This window comes from Callospermophilus lateralis, chromosome 1 (genome assembly GCF_048772815.1).
Source record: "Callospermophilus lateralis isolate mCalLat2 chromosome 1, mCalLat2.hap1, whole genome shotgun sequence".
Classification (NCBI taxonomy): domain Eukaryota; kingdom Metazoa; phylum Chordata; class Mammalia; order Rodentia; family Sciuridae; genus Callospermophilus; species Callospermophilus lateralis.
This window is the reverse complement of record NC_135305.1, coordinates 117,903,655-117,925,318: the sequence shown is the minus strand read 5'-3', so window position 1 is coordinate 117,925,318 and position 21,664 is coordinate 117,903,655. Positions and strand designations below refer to the sequence as shown.

General features: G+C 39.9%; 1 pseudogene; it reads left to right on the top strand.

Moving 5' to 3' along the window:
• The window catches only part of LOC143398036 (microcephalin-like), a 31,721-nt pseudogene extending 12,819 nt beyond the window's left edge, over positions 1-18,902 (top strand).
• Positions 18,903-21,664: the final 2,762 nt, after the last annotated feature.

The following is a 21,664-nucleotide window of genomic DNA, read 5'->3' as shown; positions in this document are numbered from 1 at the left end:
CCCTAATTAGCATAACTTTGAGCCAATCACAGTAACCCAAGGGCTATATAAGACCTCTTGCCAGACACACTTCGCAGAAGAGAACCCAAGACTAGGGCGGCGGCAGCGGCGAAGAAGAAGAAGAAGGCGGCGCCGCCGACGCCGACGCCGCCGCTGGCGGTGAAGAAGACGACGATGTCGACGGCGGCGGAGAAGAAGAAGACGAGGAGGACGGCGACGGCGGCGGCAGGGAAGAAAAAGAAGACGAAGAAGGCGGCGGCGGCAAAGAAGACGATGGCGGCAGGAAAGAAGACCCATTCTCACGCAGTGTGTTGAACTGAGAGTCTTCTACATTGATCTTCAACAAATACTTGCTCCATCTGGCCTGAGGATTCCATTCTTCGCGTTTGTGGGAGAAGACCTTTAAAAGAAAAAGACATTGAGGGTGAGTTGCTGGGATGTGCTGCTCTGCACAAAATACCTTTATTTTATTTATTTTTATGCGTTGCCTAAGATGGAACCCAGGGCCTAGCACGTGCCAGGTGAGAGCTCTACAGCTGAGCCACAACCCAAGCCCCCCACCCCCACCCCAAGTCTTGAACGTTCTTAGAGTGAGTTTTTGGTTTTTGTAGTTCTTGTTATTGACAAATCTAAAAGATGTTTTTGTCTTTCTTGTGAAAATTGTTTTTCTCAGAAGCCAATATATCTATGGTTGAGGTATCTGAAAGTTACGCTTCCGGATCCTGATGTAAGAAAACGTGGGGTAGCTAGTACTAAGTTCAGGAGGAACCAGGAAAAAATATGAAGGGAAGACAAAAAGAACCCCTGAAAAATGTAACCTGTCAGGTCTTGATTTACATGTGCTTATACACAAAAACAGGTTTTTCATCATATGATTAAAATTTAATCCAAATATTTCAAGTCTAGTTGTTTATCAGGATTTTTCCTCACAAGTTGAAGTATATCTTATTTGGCTTTGAACTTAAAATAGTCATTGAATAATTAATGTAATAACTAATTTTGCTAGAAATAATTTTAATATTTTCCTCCTTGTTTCATCTATCCATTTCATCATTTTCTTTCCATATCTTTTGCATTTTCCTTTACCTCTTATTTAGTTTATTATTCTGAGAACATGAAGGAATTTTTTTTTCATAAATTTGATTCAATTATCACATAAGGGTCTCATGAATAGGATATGCCATTCTGACCAAGATTAGATAATTTCAAAGATAAAATTATCCTGTGGCACCTGTGAGAAAGATAGATGTCTATGCAGTTTCTTAGTTTGCAGGATCTTGGCCTCTATTGTGTGTCCCCATAGAAAGTGATGAGGTATCATTTCTACCTCTTTCATTCAAAGACTGAGCAATATCCCCAGCCCTCAAGTTACTCAACATTAAAAGAGAATAAAATCATGGCATTTGCATGTAAATGGATGGAGTTGGACAATATCATGCTAAGTGAAATAAGTCAATCCCTAAAAACCAAAGGCAGAATATTCTGATAAGTGGATGCTGATCCATAGCAGAGAGGGGTTAGACATGGGAAAAATGGAGAAATATATTGTTTTTAACTTTAAAATACAATAATCCTTTGGTATTCATTCAATTTCTTTAATATATACAGTACCACTCAGATCATCTACTTATTTTTGTAGTAGGCATTTTGGTAGATTTTGTCTTTCAAGAAATTTTTCATCTAGGTTTTCAAATTTCTCATTATATAACTATTCATAATATTACTTTATTATCCTTCTAACATTCAGAGAATATTTAGGAATGGCCTCTTTTTCATTTCCAATATTAGTAATTTATGATTCCTCTCCTCTCCCCCGCCCCCCCGCCACTTTTAGCTACCTTGATTAGATTCTTACCAATTTTATCTTTTCAAAATACCATCTTTTTTTTTTATTCATTTTCTCTTTTGGTATCCTGTTCTCAATTTCATCGAGTTCTGCTCTAATTTTAATTATTTCTTTTTTTCCGTTTAAGATTCAGTCTGCTTTCCTTTTTCTGGTTTCCTAAGTGAAAAGCTTAGGTCATTTCAGATCTTTCTTCTTAAATATATGCATTCAACATTATCAATTTTCTGCTTTTTTAAATGTTCCCCACAAATTTTTATAGATTATTTTGAAATGCATTTAAATTTCTTATTTGTCTCATATGTCACTTCAGAAGTTTTGTTTTGTTTTTTTTGTTGTTGTTGTTTTTTTTACCCTTTCAGTATTCAGGGCTTTTTACTATCTTCCTATTGTCAGTTTCTAGTTTATTCATTGTGATCTGAGATTAGGCATTGTAATTTCTATTTGTTTGTTAAGGTATATTTTATGGTCCAGAAGGTGGTTTGATTTGGCTGGTGTTTCATGTGGGCTGGAGAGCAAAATGTATAATTGTATAGATGTAAATTAAATACAGCTAATTAGTATTAGCACAATGGTGTTAGACTAATTAAAAATAAGAAATCTGGTTTTGCATTTTGCTTTCACTTATTCTTTGTCTAATACTCATGTCTATGTAGATCTGTTTTCTGAGCTGTGTTATTTTCTTTTCCTCTGAGGCATTCCTTTTAATACTTCTTGCAGGGCAGATATACTGTCAAAGAATACCTCAATTATTGTTGACAAAATCTCCATCTCTGCTTCACATTTGAAGGATAATTTTACTGAATACAGAATTTTAAGTGGGTGGTTTTTATATTTCAATGCTTTAAATATTTTGCTGCATTTTTTTATTTGTAAGGTTTCTTAGCAATGTCTGATAAATTCCATGCTTGCTCCCAAAGAGCTAAGGTTTTTTTTTTTTTTTAAATAGAACTTCTTTCAATTTATTTTTCTTTATATTTGGTTATCCACAGTTTGAATATGGTATGCTTAAGGTATTGATATTTTTTTACATTTATACTGATTGATGTTTTATCAATTTATTTTTCTTTATATTTGGTTATCCACAGTTTGAATATGGTATGCTTAAGGTATTGATATTTTTTTACATTTATACTGATTGATGTTTTATTATGAGATTTCTATAAAGATCCGATGAACATGGTAAAAAAAATAATCAAATAGATATGGTCTATGATGGAACATGGACCATATGTAATTTGAAATGTTCCAATTACTACATATAAAATGCTTGAAATCATAGTAACTATGAGTGGTAATGGCTATATTAATTTGACCATGGTGATCAATACATGATACATGCATGATATGTGCACATATACGTGTGTATACATACAATCGTTTTGCATACCTGAATATATATATAGTTTTATGTGCTGATTAAACATTTTAAAGTAAAAAATAAAAATCAACAAATTTAATTTTAATAATGTAATTTGACTCAAATATAAAAATTATTATTTCAGTACATAATCGGAGTTTAATGACTAATTGTATCCCTCCTTTTATTTTAATTCTTTGGTACCTGTTGTTTATTTTGCATGTATAGTCCTTCTTAACTCATACTAGTCACATTTCAAGCATTCAATGATCATGTGTGGCCAGAAGTAACTATATTCAATAGTACAGATCTATACATTCTTATGTATTAAGAGTTCATAATACAAACATTATTTCAAAATGCCAATTAACTGGTATTTTCTTGCTATATTCCTTTGATTAAGTCAGGTTTGTGGGTGTTTACCAGGAAAATCTCAGATATAAAATCTCAGATATAAAGTGTCATTTTCATACATCCTATGAGTGGTACATATAGCTTTTTTGATGTAAAGGTATTGTTTTTTAAAAATCCTAATCCATTATTTAATATTTTGAAGAAAGTCACTGTACACAGTGGGAAGTTTTTGTTTAACTATAGATATGAAATTATAATTTGGATTTTTTTCTTGCAACACTTTAGATGTTTCATTGTACTCTTCATTTGCTTGCATATAATTTTAGAGGAAAGAAGAAATAAGTTCAAATAATTGGTCTGTTTTTTTTTTTTTTTTAAAGTTATGCTGAGGGTCAAACCCAAGGCCTCAGATATGCTAGGCATGTGTTCTCCCCAGTGAGCTATAATTCTTAACTCTACTCCAGTCCCTATAATTCTTAACTTTGTTCTCCATAGGTGCAGTATTTCTTCCATTAGACTTCTTTCAAGATTTTCTCTTTGTCTTGTTTTCTGTAGTTTGAGGTGGATATATGTAGGTGAAAATTTTTTGATATTGTATCTAGCTGCTGGAGTTAATCTCTGCTTATATATAAGAAAGAGAGAGACGGAGAGGGAGAATTTTTGAGATCTGATTTAGTCAGCAGTTTTGCAACTATGACCAAAAGATCTTAAAAGAACAATTAGTGGATTTGGGGGCTCACTGTCTCAGAGCTCTCAGTCCAGGGACAGCTGGCTTCGTTCCTCAGGTCTTGAGGTGAGGCAGGACATCATAGCAAAAGAGTGTGGCAGAGTGTAGTAGTAGCTCACATGATGAAAGCAGAGAGGAATGTCGGTAGCCAGATACAAAATAATATCCCACAGACATGTCCCCAGGGACCTGCCTCCTCCATCCATTCCCTACCTGCCTTCAGTTACCACCCAGTTAATCCCATCAATGGAATTAATCCATGGATTGGGTTAAGGCTCTCATATCCCAATCATTTCCTTTTTGCATTGTCTCACACATTAGCTTTTGGAGGACACCTCACATCCAAACCATAACAATTGCTGAGTTCACATCTCCATGCTCTGTCTGTTTTTGCATTTCTGTTGTCTGCCTTTTATACTAGAGCCTTTGATATATTTGAATCTGATTCTGCTACTTGCTTCTTCTCTTCACACTGTTATTTATTTCTTGTCTTAATCCTTATTATACACTTTTTTATTGAATGATGTATTGTTCATCAAAGTACATAAGGCAGATTAGTGTGAAAATTGTTGCTAGTCTGTCTCAGGCTTGGAATTTATTGAAGCTTTGTTCGCTGTCCATGCAAGGAGTTTAAGTTACTCCTTGGTTCTTACCTTCATATCCTGTCTTGATTTTGACCTCTTGAATATTCTTGTTCAGGGAGTCTGGATCTTTCAATCACTTAAGTTGTAGCCCACTATACTAGAGCTCTGTTGCTGTGATGGTAATGAATCCTTAATCTCAAAACTAAGTGCCAGTCATGAGTGTGTCCATATCCATGAAATCTGACCTTCACACTATTTTTTCTTCTCTAAAGTGAAATAGGAATGCTAAAGGGGCTGAATAGAGAGTGTGCTCCTCTTCTACCTGAGATTTTGTGGCAAAGACAGTTTTTCCATTTTTCTTTTCTGTTCTGTTCTAACCAACCCCCTGCCCTTCCAGTCCCTGAAGAGTAGACTGTTACGGAGAACACTCTAGGGTAATTTCACAAGGATTTTTCAAAATATTTTCCTGTCAGAGCCATGAAGGGATCTTCTTGGATATTTACCATGAGAACCTCATAGAAAACATAGAGGTACAACCCCAAACCTTCAGGCTGCAGCTCCCAGGAGTTAATCATCTCCTGATAGTTCACACTAAGCCTCCAGCAGTTTCTCAAAGTTGCTACTGAAATCTTTCCACCAGTTTATGGCTATAGTGACCTCTGCTTCAGATCTTGGGCAACAAAGTCTCTGTTGGGACTCTCTGAATCCCCGGCTTTTTCAGATTTTGGGGAGGCAGTTTGCCCTGGAAATTTGTTTTTCTGATGTGTATAAGAAAAATTATTGGAGTTTATTTGTTAGTAGTAATCTGCTTTTCCTTATGGTAATATAGGGATGACAAAATACAGGATCTTTGTATATAGGAACTGACATCTTTAGATTCATTAAAACCCTTATCTCCACTACTGAAATTTACATTGGTGGAAACATGCAGGGAGGACAGGTTTTTGTTTTTTTTAAACAAAAATCAAAAACTAATATTTAAGGGGAACAGATTTTTTTCCTTACTCTAATATAATGAGATAGGGAAATTGACAGAATAAGGTTGAATTTTCTCTTATGGAATTCTAATTAAATTCAGGAGGGTACATTCTTCAGATTTTTGTAGGTACAAGACAGAGTGTGAGCTGAAATTTATTTGACCCAAATTCTTTATATTTAATATAAAATTATGCATGTGTGGGTGTGTATGATCATTCTTAAGTCAGATGTTTATTACAATTATTTAGTATAGTTTAAAATTTTCTAATGATCATTTCACTTTCCAAGTTTGTAATTTTAAATTCAGGAAATTCACATCATTTAGAATATACTTTATAAAAGTATTCATCAAAATTAATCATAAATAAATGTATTGAAACCCTCAAACTGTTAAATTCCCTCAATTTTTTCCAAAGCAAACAAAAACAAAGAAATTACCTTTGGCCAAAAACTGAAAATGGAAAATTTTAACCAAAGTGGAATTATTTAAAATTCTCAAGTGTCCTCAAATCAAAGCTTATAGTGGAAACTCTTTCTCAAACTTAATTATATTGGTCATTCTCCCCAATGTTTATAATGGTTTATGATACCTAAACTGGATGCAAAAGCAAAGTACAAAATGTCAGGCCTCAAACCACATAAAGGCTCTTAATATTTAGGCTAATTTCTATTCCCCTTAAGGCATATGTTGTGAAATATGGACATCCTCTGCAAGTAACTGGCACGGCTATATCCCCAAATCCTGGGAGAATTATATAGAAGTTTCAAGAGTAAAGAATTACTCCTCTCTTCAATAACTAAAAGAATAAAATCTCGATTTTTCTTCATAAAAATTGGATGTGATTAAATATTTTTTATATTATGGGGTGCTTTAGTTTTGGAGATTGGATACTCTTGGGCCCATGTCGATGTGTGTAGTAAAGTATATAAATCAAGAGTTAATTATTGGCCCAAAGAAGAAATGGATGTAAAGTAGGGGAATATGTCCTTTACTCAACTATCACCATTCTTGAACCTTCTTGGTTCCAGTTGAGATGGACACTTGAGTGCAGAAATTAGTCTTCAAGCTGCAAGTACATTTGGTTTGTAAAAGAAAGAGGTTATTGGATTAGTAATCCATAGCCATTTGTCATGCAGCTATTATCTGCCAAACACCAACCTGGTTTTCTTCCCATCTTTGTCTTTAATTCAAGGGGATACATATTACCCTTCTTCTCTAAATGCTGTTGTTAACTGGTGGACTCTCTTCACTCATTGGGTATCTGTTCTAGTTGGGAGCAGAGATATCTGGGAAAAGGACTATAAAAAGGGAAATGGCCAATTCCAGGAGATAGAGGGCTCATTCTTCTTCCAGGGTCCCTTTCAAGGAAAGAAGCTGTTCAATCTAACTAGGCAGGCCTGCCTGGGGTTAACTCAGTCACTCAACATAGAAGGAAGACAATCACGTGATCACACCAGAACCCTCTTAGGGGTTGCCAGGGCACTATATCCACCCTGAGTCAATTTTAATAAACTCAAGATTGCAATGGCTTGCTGAAGTTTTGGAAGCCTTACAGTTGCTGTGATGTTTGGCTGGATTCTGTGGAATTTGGGCATGGATGTCTTCACTTCAGCTCTGAAGCAGAGTTCTGAACAGGAAAGCAAATCCCTTCTCTTATTGCAAGATTTTCAATCTCTCCTATAGTTTCTTCCCCTCCCCTGCTTTCTAGTACCTACATATCCACACAATATGGCTTGTTTGAGAGAGAAATTCCTGTGAGACATGTGATAATCAGTCGTCTTTTCCCCCGCAAATTTAGGACGCCTAGTTGATTATTCTGGAAGATCATCTCCTACTCTTTGCTTGGAAGCAATTAACATTTTCCTGTCCTTTGTCTGTCTAGAAGCATGAGAGATGCTGTCTTCATCCATTAGCTTGAGCACAATGGTGTTGCTTGTTTCTTTTCTACCTTGTGTACAACATCAATAGACAATGTGAAAATTTCATATATAAACAGGTCAACTGTGTATACATGATGGCTATTATGTTCCTTTATTTTGAAAAAGCATTTATTTTTAATACTATTGTTTCAGGAAGGGGTTACACTACCGGTTCCAAGATTCTAAATGAAGCTCTTCTTATCACATATAAATGTATAACGTGAATGAGAGGAGTTAAAGCACAATCAGCAAAATGAAGTCCAAATAAAAATAATGACAACATGAACCCTCCATGGGTTGAGTGGATTTTCCAGAAGTGATTCTAAAACTTCCGCCTGTTTCGCTTTCTGACTACCAAAGAGCTGACTAAATATATGTTTATAATTATATAAAATAGGGAAGCATGCCTACTTCTTAAGGGAGACAAAGATATGCTTTCATTTCCTGAACGAAATTTCTAAAAACACTACATACAGACACTATATATATATATATATATATAAAATCTTGAATCTTGACTAATTACATAGGAAAGTGAAAAGAATTTGAGGAAGTATGATTCTGTGGATGGAGACTTTGGCCATTATGTTTATTGGAGTTAACATCTGAGCATTTGAGCAACAATTTGTGGAAAATGTTCCTCAGGCATGGAAGAATTATTGGGAGCAATTAAAAGAACAAAATCAAAATCGAGGGTTGAAATTTTATTTCTGTAGGTACCTCTACACGTGACCTAAATGAAATTATTGTTTGCATTTCCTTATTTGTTTTCTATGTGCACTGCAATATAGGCTGCATGTGGATTTTATTTCACCTCTGTATATCTAATATCTAGAAATGTGTCTGTCACGTAACACATGCACAACAAATATAAGCTAATAGATATTTGAATGATTGCATTACCACATTAACACAGTAAGACTCAAGCTAAAATACCTAACACATGTTGGAGTGAGTTGCAGGTGAGACCGGAACTACTTCATCTTATTCCCAGGTATTCTAGCCTTTTTCAGTTACCATAATATAAAATATCATAGACTAGGTGGCTCAAGGAATAGAAAATTTATTTCTTCATAGTTCTAAAGTGTGAAAAGTCCAAGATCAATTTTCTTTTGGGTTTTTGGAAAGGCTCTCTTCCACAAGTACAGGGAGGCCTTGATGAGGACATCAATCCTACCATATCGAAGCCCCCATTTATATAACCTCATTTAACCTTAATTACTTCCTTATAGAACTTATCACAAAAATAAAAGTTTAATTTGGGGATTAGGGCTTCAATATATGAATTTTTGTGGGAAGAAATCAGTCTACAGGACCAGGTAATGTCAAAGAGAATGGACTCAATGTCATACTTGTGGTTTAGCAAATGGAAACACAAGGAGTCCAAGCCCATTTCTCAAATGAGGCAGGAAAAAAATAATACGTACAATAAAAATAGAGTTGCAGTGGGACATATTAGGAAACTGAATTTTAATCGTTGTAACCCTAGTATACTCTTAGCCAACATTCTTTTAAACTCGGGTTATATACTACATAATTAGTCTAGCGATACAATTGTCTCACTATAGTAAAAGATTTATGAGAGGAAGAATATATAATCCTTCCTTTATTTCCTTATTGTTCAATGTTAACACCTTCCAATGGTTAGCATATTTTGAGATTTAGAAAATGTTCTGAAAATTAAATGGGGCCATAAATTCGAAACAGGAAAAGCTACTATGGCCAACTCAAAATATTTGAAAGTCAAGAAAAGCATTAGAAAAGCTGAAAAACAATCCTGATTATTTCTGTCAATTAACATAATTTGCCTAAGGTCATTGCAAATCATATGACCTATCAAAATCTTTGGGCAATTCTACTACCTGCACTGAGCAATACAGTACACTCCTATAATTCATTCACTCCTGTAAAAACAACTTTGTTCTTCAATTAGCTTTTCCACAATACTCTCCTACTTTTTTCCTATACACTTTAAAAATCAACACACTTTTAAAAATCAACACTCTTTCCAAATCATCTCTTCCACTCTCTTCCACTCTGGGCCTTTAAATACCAGAAATGTGCTAATCCCTCTCAAGTTTACATCAGAATATCTCACCTCTACCTCAGTGTTCCATACCTGCCTTCTTACTCAGTACTTCTCTGGCTTTCAAATAGGCATCCAAATCTAGCAAGTTTCAAACTTAAGAATAAAGTCCAACATAAGCCAGCAGTCCTTGAAGTCCAAACCCACAGAATCACATCTCATCTCTCCTCATAAGAAACCACCTCTGCCATCTCTCATCTGGACTTTGGCAGTAGTCTCCTGGTTGATTCTGTCTCCTCCACACAGACGGCAGATACTTTTTGTTTCATGGGTTTATAAAAGAAAGTGAGATGGGAGGTGATGGATATCTTGTTCAGGTTATGCTGAGCCTGACAATTTTCCCATCATTCAGAGCAGAGAGCAACTATCCCATGCCTCAGAGGCCCTCATGTGCTACCTCCAGATTTGCTTTTCCTGAATGAAGAAGGGAGACAGAAGATATCAAAATGACTCTACTAGCCTTAGTATGTGCTTTGCTAATAGTGACCTCTGTGGGATCACGTTTTCATTTCTTAATTTCCTCTTGGCCCTCTTCTCCCATGTTGAAAATGAATTTATTGATACTCCCTTCACCTTGAGGTTGATATGAAGATTAAATGAGATTAAACTTCTCTGTAGTGCCTGACTTAACTCAGGTTGACTGTATGGTCATTTCTATTCATGGATTCTTTTATTTAGGTAAATTCCTTGGAGGTTTGCTGCCTCAAGCATCACGTATAAGTGAAATAGTTTAATTCCCAGGAATAATTTATCACCTCATCACCAGGTGCTTGTCATTCATCTTTTGTTGTGGTTTGGGTGTGAGGTGTCCCCCAGCTCACATGTGGAACAATGCAAGAAGGTTCAGAAGTGATTGGGTGGTAAGAGTCTTAATGATTTTATCCCCTGCTAGGGATTAACTGAGTGATAACTGAACTGGTAGGGGTGGGAATTAGGGAATGGATTTAGTGTCTATATTTATATCTGGAAAGTGGAGTCTGTCTCTTGGCTATCTGATCACCATGATGTGAGCTGCTTCGCTCTGCCACACTCTCCCATCATGATGTTCAGCTTCACTTTGCCTCCTGGGAAATGGAGCCAGCCTTCTATGAGTGAAGACCTCCAAAGCCATGAGCTTCTGAATAAGGTTTTCCTCTTCTGTAATTGTGTTGTTCAGGTCTTTTAATCACAGTAGCAAAAAAGCTGACTAAAACATTTTTTCTATTCCGTTGCAATGCTATCTGCCACCATGTAAGTGTGACTTAATGACCAAAGTATTGAAAAGACAGTAAAGAAAACGATATTATTTGTTTCTTAAGGAAGAAGGGACATTATCTCAGAAGAGATGTCAGACTTGAGAATGGAACACATTGGCCTTGCTGTTTCTAGGTTGGGTTACTGCATCTCCTTTGGGTGATATTTCCCAGAATCCAGTCCAGTGTTATACAGAGCTCAGATTTTTATCTCCTTACATTTCCAAAAATACTTAGACAGAAGACCATCTGGGAAGTTTTTTTTTTTTTTTCCTGACTTTGGTATCTTCATTAAGACTCCCAAAGACTCAAAGTTGGCTTCCAGCTGAACCAAAGCTGCAGGCATCCATCAATGCCTGGGACCTGAGTTTTTTTTTCCAGAAACAGAGGAGTTCTCCACCAGGTCTCAGGATGAGGGACAAGACACCTAGAAGGTCTAAAAGCAGCAGGACCTTCTCCTCCTTCATTGCTGTTCAGAGATTTCTGCATGGAAGTATTCCAATCATGCATTGTTTTATTGCTTCTCTACCAACTTCCTGTTCTCCAGCTTAATTCATGTGTAAATCACACGTAAAAGTTGTGTATATTTAAGGCAGGTAACATGATGTTTTGACTTGAGCATAAGTGGGAATGCTGGGTCGTATAATAGGCCTTTTTTTAAATTTCTTGAGGAACCTCCATACTGCTTCCCATTATGATTGTGCCAATTTACATTTCCACCAACAGGAAGCAAGTGTGAAACTGGTGAAAGCAGCTTCCTCATTCTTCTCAAACAGAATACTCTAAAGAGGTAGAGAAGGAGGTAAGAATGAAAGTCCACACAGAAATCCAGCACCATGGTGAAACTCCAGCTGCTTTGCCAGGACACAGTTCCCTCAAAATTTATTTTTTCCCCCAAATTGTATTTTTCCTTTTAAGTAAAGAGAATTATTTTGAGAATTAATGTTTTAACAGAAGAGAACATTGTGGGTGAAAGCAAGTCAGGGAGACCTGATAGTTGGGAGGCACCACCATTGAATAAGAACATGAGGTTCCTGAGTACTCCCTGTGGAAGCAGCCCCATCCAGCCTTTTGGACCAGAAAAGCAAAGCAGAATGACCAGGCCTAGCTAGGCACAGCACCCTCCACCAGCCATGAGCCAGCCAGGGTGTAGTGCTAGACCTGGATCCTTCATTTAGGGACCATCTGAGGAGCTACTGGGCAGTTTAGCAGGCCCATGCCCTCAACTCAAAGTTTTCAGAGGGTAGCATCAATCAAGGCCACTGCTACTTTCTTTCCTATCCTGAGGAGGATTTTTTCCCCTCATGTCTGTCTTTTTCTTAATGTTTTAAAATTTAGTTTGTAAAAGCATTATTATTACTAATTATCCCATAGTAATTGGACATATGTTGGTGTTATCCTAAGAAGTTAGAGCAGTAGAGTTCAATCAACATGTACAGGGTCAAAGACCTCCACTCTTTGCCTTGGTGAAGGGACTCATGTAGATGGAACTGTCCTCACAGGACTGGTGTTGATTAAAAAGTCCTCAAAGGATTGGGACAAATTAAAGTGGCCTTACTAGACTGGCATAGATTAACATGTCCTTATTGGATTTGTAAAGATTAAGGTGTCGTTATAGGATTGGTTTAGATTAATGTGGCCTCACAGGATTCATATTGATTAAACTGTCCTCACAGGATTGTATATATAAAAATGATCTTTCTACATTGGTATTGATTAAGCTGTCTTCACAGGGATAGGATCACATAACTTCTTGCAGTAGCCTTTTGTTTGAAGTGGAATGAGCCCTGTGCGTGTGAAGGGTTGATTCCTAGCCCCTCATAATACTTACTTTGAAGTCCTAACTGAGTAGCTCATAATATGCCCGTATTTGGAGACAGGGTTTTTTTTTTTTAAGTGATTATTAAATTTAATGAGGCTTTCTGGTGGCTCCATTCAGATGCAATCAGTGTCCTTAGGTGAGAAAACTGGGCACAGATTCCCAGAGGTACCAGTATACGGACATAGGGAGGGAGACCATCTGCAAGCTCAGAGAGAAGCCTCAGAGGGTACCAGCCCTGACCACACTGGTTGTCAGACTCTGTCTGGCAAGCCCTGTGTTGGGGCTACCTACCCAACATGTAGGTGGCTATCCTGCCTGTGTACTGGGAGATCTTCCCATATAATGTGGAGCAAAGTGCAGTGGCAGCTTGACCATTCTGACCACCTGTCTCTGACTCTCCATAATCCCTCCCCCAGTTTTGTACCTGAATTTTCCTCACCTCTTCTCCTGCCCTCAGCATCTCTTCCTGGCTTTCCAGATCAATCCTGAGGACAGCCCCTCTTGGAAACTTCCCTGATGATGGATACCCCAAAGTGTCATCTGGGAGCTCTGAGTAGCTCTTGTCCTGTCCCATTCTGGTTAGTGTAATGGAACTCCATCTCATCTTCCACACTCTAAGATTACTCAAAGTGACTTCTCCCCAATTCTGCCTAGAATTTTGCATCATATATGATTATATGGGCTGTCAGCAGCCTTTTGAATTACAGCCTGAGACCCTAGGCTCTGCTCCCTGAGGCTAATATTTGTGCACATGCTGAGTACCTCTGACTTTGGTCAGCTCAAGTGCAAGAGGATGACACTCCACCCCCCAATACTGAATGTCCTGACTTTCCATTTCGACTGAGTGAGAATTCAGTTCCAACAATATGATCTGTTTGACCTTAGATCTTTAAGCATATCTCAAGTCCTTTTTGAATTTCAAAATTCTAGAGTGACACAAGCACATTTAAATACCTTTCATAATTTTTAAAAAAATGTCTAAAGGATCACCTTTAAAGTAGTAGTAAATCTATGAATATGCTTAAATTCTCAGACATCAGTCTATGAAAATTTTTTCATTAAGCTGAATTTCTGAGAATGAGTCATTGTGACATTTTGTTTTGTCAACCACTTATTTATGAATGTGCAAAATCTGTGCACCCTCAGGAGCTCAGTGGCAGTGATGGAGAGCCACAAACCTCATCTCGGGGTAAGGGTCAAATATTTTGTCAGAAGAAATGACAATTTTTAGAGTTTGTCTTTTCAGGGTCTTGGGCAGAGTTAGCTCAGCATGCTTTGGTTTCCTGGATAGTGTCTGTCCCATGTGGCCATTAAGCTTGTGAATTGTGGCTGGGGAGACTTAGAAATAGACTTTTGGTTTTAATTATTTAGAATGAAAACAATTTCATGTGGCTGGTGGGTATTTCATAGGACTCTGGGGAGTTGAAGAGATTTGGACATCATGGATGCCTGCTTTCCTAAGAGAAGTCCCTGAGGGCCACCCAGGCCCTCATGGGGCAGGGATGTGGAATGGAGACACATGACTTAGGAGCTGAGAGAAACATGGAAGACAGAAGGACAGGACAGTACATTGTGCTGTGTGTTGCCAACCCAAAGCCATCTTCACTGTAGAGGTTGCTCTGTGGAAACAAGACCAGTCTGTCTGAGGTGGGGGTACAATAGATGCAGGGGAATGTGAGTGATGACCTCAAGGTCCTTTTGCTTCCTATGCTGGACAGGCAGTGGGTTCAGTCCTGAAATTTCTAGAACCCTGGAACTTCATCATCTGACTTCATCATGTCCATTTTGAGGAAAATGGACTAAAGTGCCCAGGATCTGTGGTCTCAAGGACATGTCAGATCCTCAACCACTAAAAATAGGCCCTTCTATGACTAAGGACATTGCCAGTAAGTGGTGTGAGGCCAGAGGCCTCTCAAGAGCAGTGATGGGCACCTTGGTTCCTTGAAAGTATGGCCATCGGGAAACCCACCAGGCTCAGAGCTTGGGAGTAAGACCTGAAGAAGCCACTGGAAGGCCTTATCCCCAAGAAGAATGTCATTCCTCTGATTATCCTGCAGCGCCGAGCACTGACAATGCCAGTTTCATTAGTGTGCCTGGCACAGCTCCTTAGGGAAGCAACCAGAGGTCAAAAAAGAGGTGAACTGGCAGAAGCAATCCCAGGGTAATGTCTGGTGTCCACAGGCATAGAAATAAAGCACAATGGATTCTTACTCTTATTTCACCTGTAAGAGAAAATGAATGAGGTGGAGGGAAAGGAGGAGGCAGGGGAGGAAGACAAGGAAGAGGAGGAAAGAAAGGTAAAAAGCCATAGGATAGAAGGAACAGAAGAGAAGGAGGAGGAACAGTAAGAGAAAGTGAGAGAAGATAAAAAAAGGAGGAGGAGGAGTGGAGGAGTGGAGGAGGAGGAGGAGGAGTGGAGGAGGAGGAGGAGGAGTGGAGGAGGAGGAGGAGGAGTGGAGGAGGAGGAGGAGGAGGAGTGGAGGAGGAGTGGAGGAGGAGTGGAGGAAGAGGAGGAGGAGGAGGAGTGGAGGAAGAGGAGGAGGAGTGGAGGAGGAGGAGGAGGAGGAGGAGGAGGAGGAGGAGGAGGAGGAGAATTATTCCACATTGTGGACTACAGCAAATCAGAGAGACCCACTCTTTGCAAAGCACAACCATTGCATAAGAATATGGGGTCCCTGAGTACTCCCTGTGGGAGGAGGAGGAGGAGGAGGAGGAGGAGGAGGAGGAGGAGGAGGAGGAGGAGGAGAATTATTCCACATTGTGGACTACAGCAAATCAGAGAGACCCACTCTTTGCAAAGCACAACCATTGCATAAGAATATGGGGTCCCTGATTACTCCCTGTGAGGAGAGGAGGAGGAGGAGGAGGAGGAGGAGGAGGAGGAGGAGGAGGAGGAGGAGGAGAATTATTCCACATTGTGGACTACAGCAAATCAGAGAGACCCACTCTTTGCAAAGCACAACCATTGCATAAGAATATGGGGTCCCTGAGTACTCCCTGTGAAAGGAACCCCACCCAGCCTGTCCTTTGGACCAGGGGAAAAAAAATGCTTGGGGAGGAGGTTTCATAGGTAGGCCTGGCTAAGCACAGCAACCTCGCCAGCTATGAGCTAGCCAGGGTGTGGCCAGTCCTGTCTCCTTTGCTTAGGGACCCTCGGTGTAGCTGCTGTCAGTGTAGAAGGCAGGTAACTCTGACTCATTTTATAGAGGGTGGCAGCAGTCAAGTCCACTGCTGTTATCTGAGATTCTCTTTCCTATTTTGGGGAGGATTGTTTCCCCTTAAGTCTGTTTTTCTTCCCCAGATCTTTAGTTGCAGATGGACACAATACATTTATTGTGTTTATTTAACATTTTTTTAAATGTGATGTTGATGATCGAACCCAGTGCCTCATGCATGCTAGGCAAGCACTCTACCACTGAGCCACTGCCCCATCCCAAGTTTGTCTTTTTCTTAACATCCTAAGTGAGTTTTTTAAATTTAACTTATTAAATTATGTCATTTCATTCCTAATTGTCACATAGTAATTGGACATATATGTTGGTATTATCCTGAGAAGTTAGAGCAGAACAGTTCAACCACGTACAGGGGACATGTCCTCCCCACTTTGTCTTGATGAAAGGACTCGTGTCAATGGGATTATCCTCCCTGGACTGGTGTTGATTAAAAAGTCCTCACAGGATTACAGATTCAATTATAGATTAAAGTTGCCTTACCAGATTTGTATTAAGTGGCCTTACTGGTTTGGTATAGATTAAATTTGCCTTATTGGATTGGTATTGATTAAAATCTCCTCACAGTATTGGCATAATTCAAAATGGCCTTACCATGTTGATATAGATTAAGCAATTTTCACATGGCTTGGATCATGTAACTTCTCACAGTGGCCCAGTGTTTGGAGAGGAATGAGCCCAATCTGTGTGATGGGCTAACTCCAGGCTCACAGTGCATATGTTGAAATCCTAACTCAGTAGCTCAGAATGTGACTATTTGGAGACAGGATCTCTACTTGCCCTGGAGTGAGTGCTGAACCTGTTTTCTGAGACCATAGCTGACCCAGGACTGTGTCAACACCCTACAAGGAGCCTCAGAGTCCAGCCTCTGGGAGGCCATCACACTTCTCACCTATGTCCTGGCATGCCCCAGGTAATCCTCAAGCCTGGAGGAAGAGGAGGGCACTAGTCCTGGCCTCCCAGGTTCCCTGAGCTCAGCAGGGTGTGTGGAGTTGGGGGAAAGCTATCTTCCTACTTTCTACAACTGCACTGGGCCCCTGTGACTCCACCAGGAAGTCTTTCCCAGAGTCAGGGCAGAGGGAGTGACTACTGTGTTTTAGGCTGCTATAGGGTGTGGCAGCTCTCAGCTCTCTCAGGAAACATTCAGAACCCTGGGCTCATCCCAGCCTCAGCCTGTGGCCTTTCCTGAAAATGGGAGGGTCTAGAGTTTTAGTAGGGTGAAGCCTGTGAGGAGCTGGTCAATTAGAGACAGGGACTGAGTGATGACCTCAAGGTCCTTTTGCTTCCTATGGTGGACAGTCAGTGGGTTCAGTCCTGAAATTTCCAGAATGCTGGAACTTCATCATCTACTTCCACAGTGTTGGTGCACTCCGGCCCTAGAGCTCCTCCCAAGGAGAGAAAGAGCATCCGTGGGCTTAGGCTCACCTCCAGAAGAGCAGGTGAAGAAAAGGAGACTCAGCTGAAAGCCTGTCACACCCAGGTCGCAGCTCAGGTTAGAGTGTGGCCTGCTGCTACCAGCCAGGCCTGCCCCCACCACTCCTGATGGTGGGGAGTCCTACTAGGACTATTTCTCACCTGACAACCTTAGGGAAAGAAATTCGGAGCAGTCTTCTACTGGATCTCCACTGCCAAGCACTGCTCAGCTCGGCTGCAGAAGTCTTTCTAAGAGGAGGAGAACGAATTTAATAGAAATGGCTAATTTTTCCTGCATTGGTGAAAGCCCCAGTTCGGTCCTGTGACTCAGTTAACAGCAAAAACTTGCTCCCGACTTCAGAAGCCTGAAAAATGTGAAGAGAACACAGATTCCAGTCTCACAGCTGCAGGGGAGACGCCTACCGCCAAGGACCACCAGGGATGCGCGAGGCAGGCTGAAGACGCTTGCCCACATGGAAGCCCTGCTCCACCAGAAGAACTCCAGGGTGACTTGTGTCCTCTCGAGCGAAGCGGGGAGGACGCGAGAGGGTCCCTTTGTGTACAAAGCGCAGGAAAAAGGCTCCCCTTCCTCAGTGCTGGACCCTGCCGTTGCCAGGTGCTTCACCTCCAAACTGAATTTTCAACCTGATTATAATGTGGAGAAATCTACAGAAGAAAAAAATGGGCACAGCATATAGCGGAAGTGCCACAAGGCAGGCTGCTCCAGGTGGCTCTAGTGAAGGCTTTCAGGACTACGCCCAGCCTCCTGAGGAATCCAAGGAAGGCGGGAAAGGCCAAAAGCCAAGGAGAACATTAGTCATGATGAGCAAGTCATCTGAGAAGCAAAATATCATCATTCAGGTGGTGGATAAATTGAAAGGCTTTTCCTTTGCGCCAGAGGTCCGTGCTGGCCAGGAAGATTCTGCGCACCCTGAACGTAATGCTGGGCATTTCACGTGGCGCTGGGTGCTCTCCTACGAGTGGGTCCTGTTGTCTTTGGAGATGGGTCCCTGGATTTCCGAGGAGCCGTTTGAACTTTTTAACCACTTTCCTGCAGCTCCTGTCTGTCGACTTGAGCGCCATTTGTCTCCTGAGCAGTACCGGGGAACCCTCTTTGCAGATCAGCCCATGATGTTCATCAAGCTGGGCAGCAGCCCACCAAGGGCCAAGCTGTGTGAGCTGGTCCTCCTGTGTGGAGACCAAGTCAGCCAGGCTTCTCGCCAGGCCAACATCATTGTCGGGCCCTATGCTAGGAAGAAGAAAGCAACAACCAAGTACCTATTGGAAAAATGGGTCTTAGATTCAATCACTCAGCACAAGGTCTGCGCCTTTGAAAACTACCTGTTGCTGTAGTGACGAAGACACCAGCCCATGGCATCTGAAGACAGCTTGCAAAGCTGCCCTGGGATGCTCAAGTGAGAAGCGGCCAGTGAAGAGAAGGAGCCCGACAGCACAGGTCTACCACGGGGTGAAATGCTGTCCCAAGTCTCACATGAGGGAGCTCATATTTCAGACAGGCATAGCCCATCTTGTCTGGGTCCTTTCTATATAAAGCTGTTCTTTTTATCTTAATAATAATCACGATAAAAGATAGCAGAATCTTGTCATTAAAATACTGTACTTTCAAATAAAGAGTGGAAATTATTTTTTAAAAAATTAAATAAATAAATAAATAAATAAATACTAAGAATAGAAATACTAAATACTCCAACCATCTTTCTGGATTCTCCCCCTTTTGAATAAATACATCCCAAGAAAACTTAGTAAGTAAAAATTCATTGTCTATTGTACAGGAGTAATGACTGCTGTATTTTTTTCACAATCACCATTGGCATATGTGATTGAGCTTTTAAAGGGTGTTTTTTTCTTTTCTTTTTTCTCTTTTTTAATGAGGTCACACAACTGGCCTGGCTCCTGTCTGTCTTGACTTGATGTTATGTGCACTTTGAGTGTAACCATTTATAAGACTATGTTGCTGGTGGGGCTGGGGAGTCAGGAAGGCCTTGGAGTATGTTCTTTACATGGGGTGCCTTGCTTCTTCACTCCAGTCTATGTATAAGAGAAATTTAACCTGAGTGAATTAAGGAAAGTGCATTTTGAAGGAATTTTATTTGTAACAACTGAAAACCTATAACAAAGCTACAAATATGTACTGGGTGACTGTCATTTTTCTAGTGTTTGAGGGCAGAAAATAAGAAATCCATGATCTATAAATCCTTCATGCTGGTAGAAATTATGTCAAACTAAAATAACAACACACTGCCTTAGAATTAGACCTTAAATTATTCATGTTGATTCATGTTTTCTTTCATTGCTTAACTCATTCAACAAATATTAAAAATGGTATCAGACTTCAGAGTAGGAACATTTGATTGGGATCAAAAGATTTAGATTTCTAGACTGAATCAAATCACTATTTGTGAGTGCTGGTGAGGATGTGGGGAAAAGGGTACACTTGTACATTGCTGGTGGGACTGCAAATTGGTGTGGCTAATTTGGAAAGAAGTATGAAGATTCCTTGGAAAGCTGGGAATGGAACCACCATTTGACCCAGCTATTCCCCTTCTCAGACTATTCCCTAAAGACCTTAAAAGAGCATACTATAGGGATACTGCTACATCAATGTTCATAGCAGCACAATTCACAATAGCTAGACTGTGGAACCCACCTATATGCCCTTCAATAGATGAATGGATAAAAAACTTGTGGTATTTATACACAGTGGAGTATTACTCTGCACTAAAAAATGAGAAAATCATGGCATTTGCAGGGAAATGGATGGCATTAGAGCAGATTATGCTAATGAAGCTAGCAAATACCTAAAAAAACAAATGCCAAATGTCTTCTTTGATATAAGGAGAGCAACTAAGAACAGAGCAGGGAGGAAGAGCACGAAAAGAAGATTAACATTAAACAGGGACGAGAGGTGGGAGGGAAAGAGAGAGAGAAGGGAAATTCCATGGAAATGGAAGGAGACCCTCATTGTTATACAAAATTACAAATAAGAGGAAGTGAGGGGAAAGGGAAAAAACAAGGGAGACAAATGAATTACAGTAGATGGGGTAGAGAGAGAAGATGGGAGGGGAGGGGAGGGGCGGGGGGATAGTAGAGGATAGGAAAGGCAACAGAATACAACAGACACTAGTATGGCAATATGTAAAAACGTGGATGTGTAACCGATGTGATTCTGCAATCTGTATATGGGCTAAAAATGGCAGTTCATAACCCACTTGAATCAAATGTATGAAATATGATATGTGAAGAACTATGTAATGTTTTGAACAACTAATAATAAAATTACTTGTTTTGTGTATTAAAAATCTACAAGTTTCTCACACACCTGTTAGTTCTGCTGACCTAGACTGAGCTCAGCTGGAAGGTTCTCTGTCCTTGCAGATTTTATGCATGACTGAATTCTGCCTGGGTGTTAGCGTATCTAACTTGGCTGCATTACAGACAACTGGTTAGCTACTAATTGGATGCTGGATGTTCCTAGAGGCTCAAGTATTAAAGGCAAGTTCCTCAGGGTGGTGCTATTAGGAAGTAGTGAAACCTTTAGTGGATGGGGCTTAGTGGGAAGTCCCTAGATCTTTGGGGTATACCATCAGAGAGGATTTTACGATCCTGATGTCTCTGTCTCACTCTCTCTGAATTCTGGCTCTGTGTATGACCATTTTCCTTCTACATATGCTCCTGGCAGGATGTGCCACCATAAACAACCCATAAACAACTGGGTCAATTCAGGCTTCATGACTTTGGACCTTCAAAACTGTGAGATAAATAAACCTCATCTCTTTATTAATTAGTTGCCTCAGGTGTTTTGAAGAAGAAATGTGAAGCTGACTAATACATGCCTTTTCTTTCACAGGCTGGATGTTTCATAGAGTAGTGGATTAACTGTAAAAGTGTCTTCTGTTTCCTATTCTTTCCAGTATCCAAGTTGTTTGCAGTGGGACTGTGGAATCCCTTTCATCAAGAGATAAAGTCAATTTTTCCATTTCCTAAATCTGGATAATGGAATGTGAGGAAGTGATGCTATATACTCTTCTGGCTGTTGAATACTCTTTATGCTCTCTCTTGCTTCTCTACTTTTATACACTTTCCAAACCAAGTCC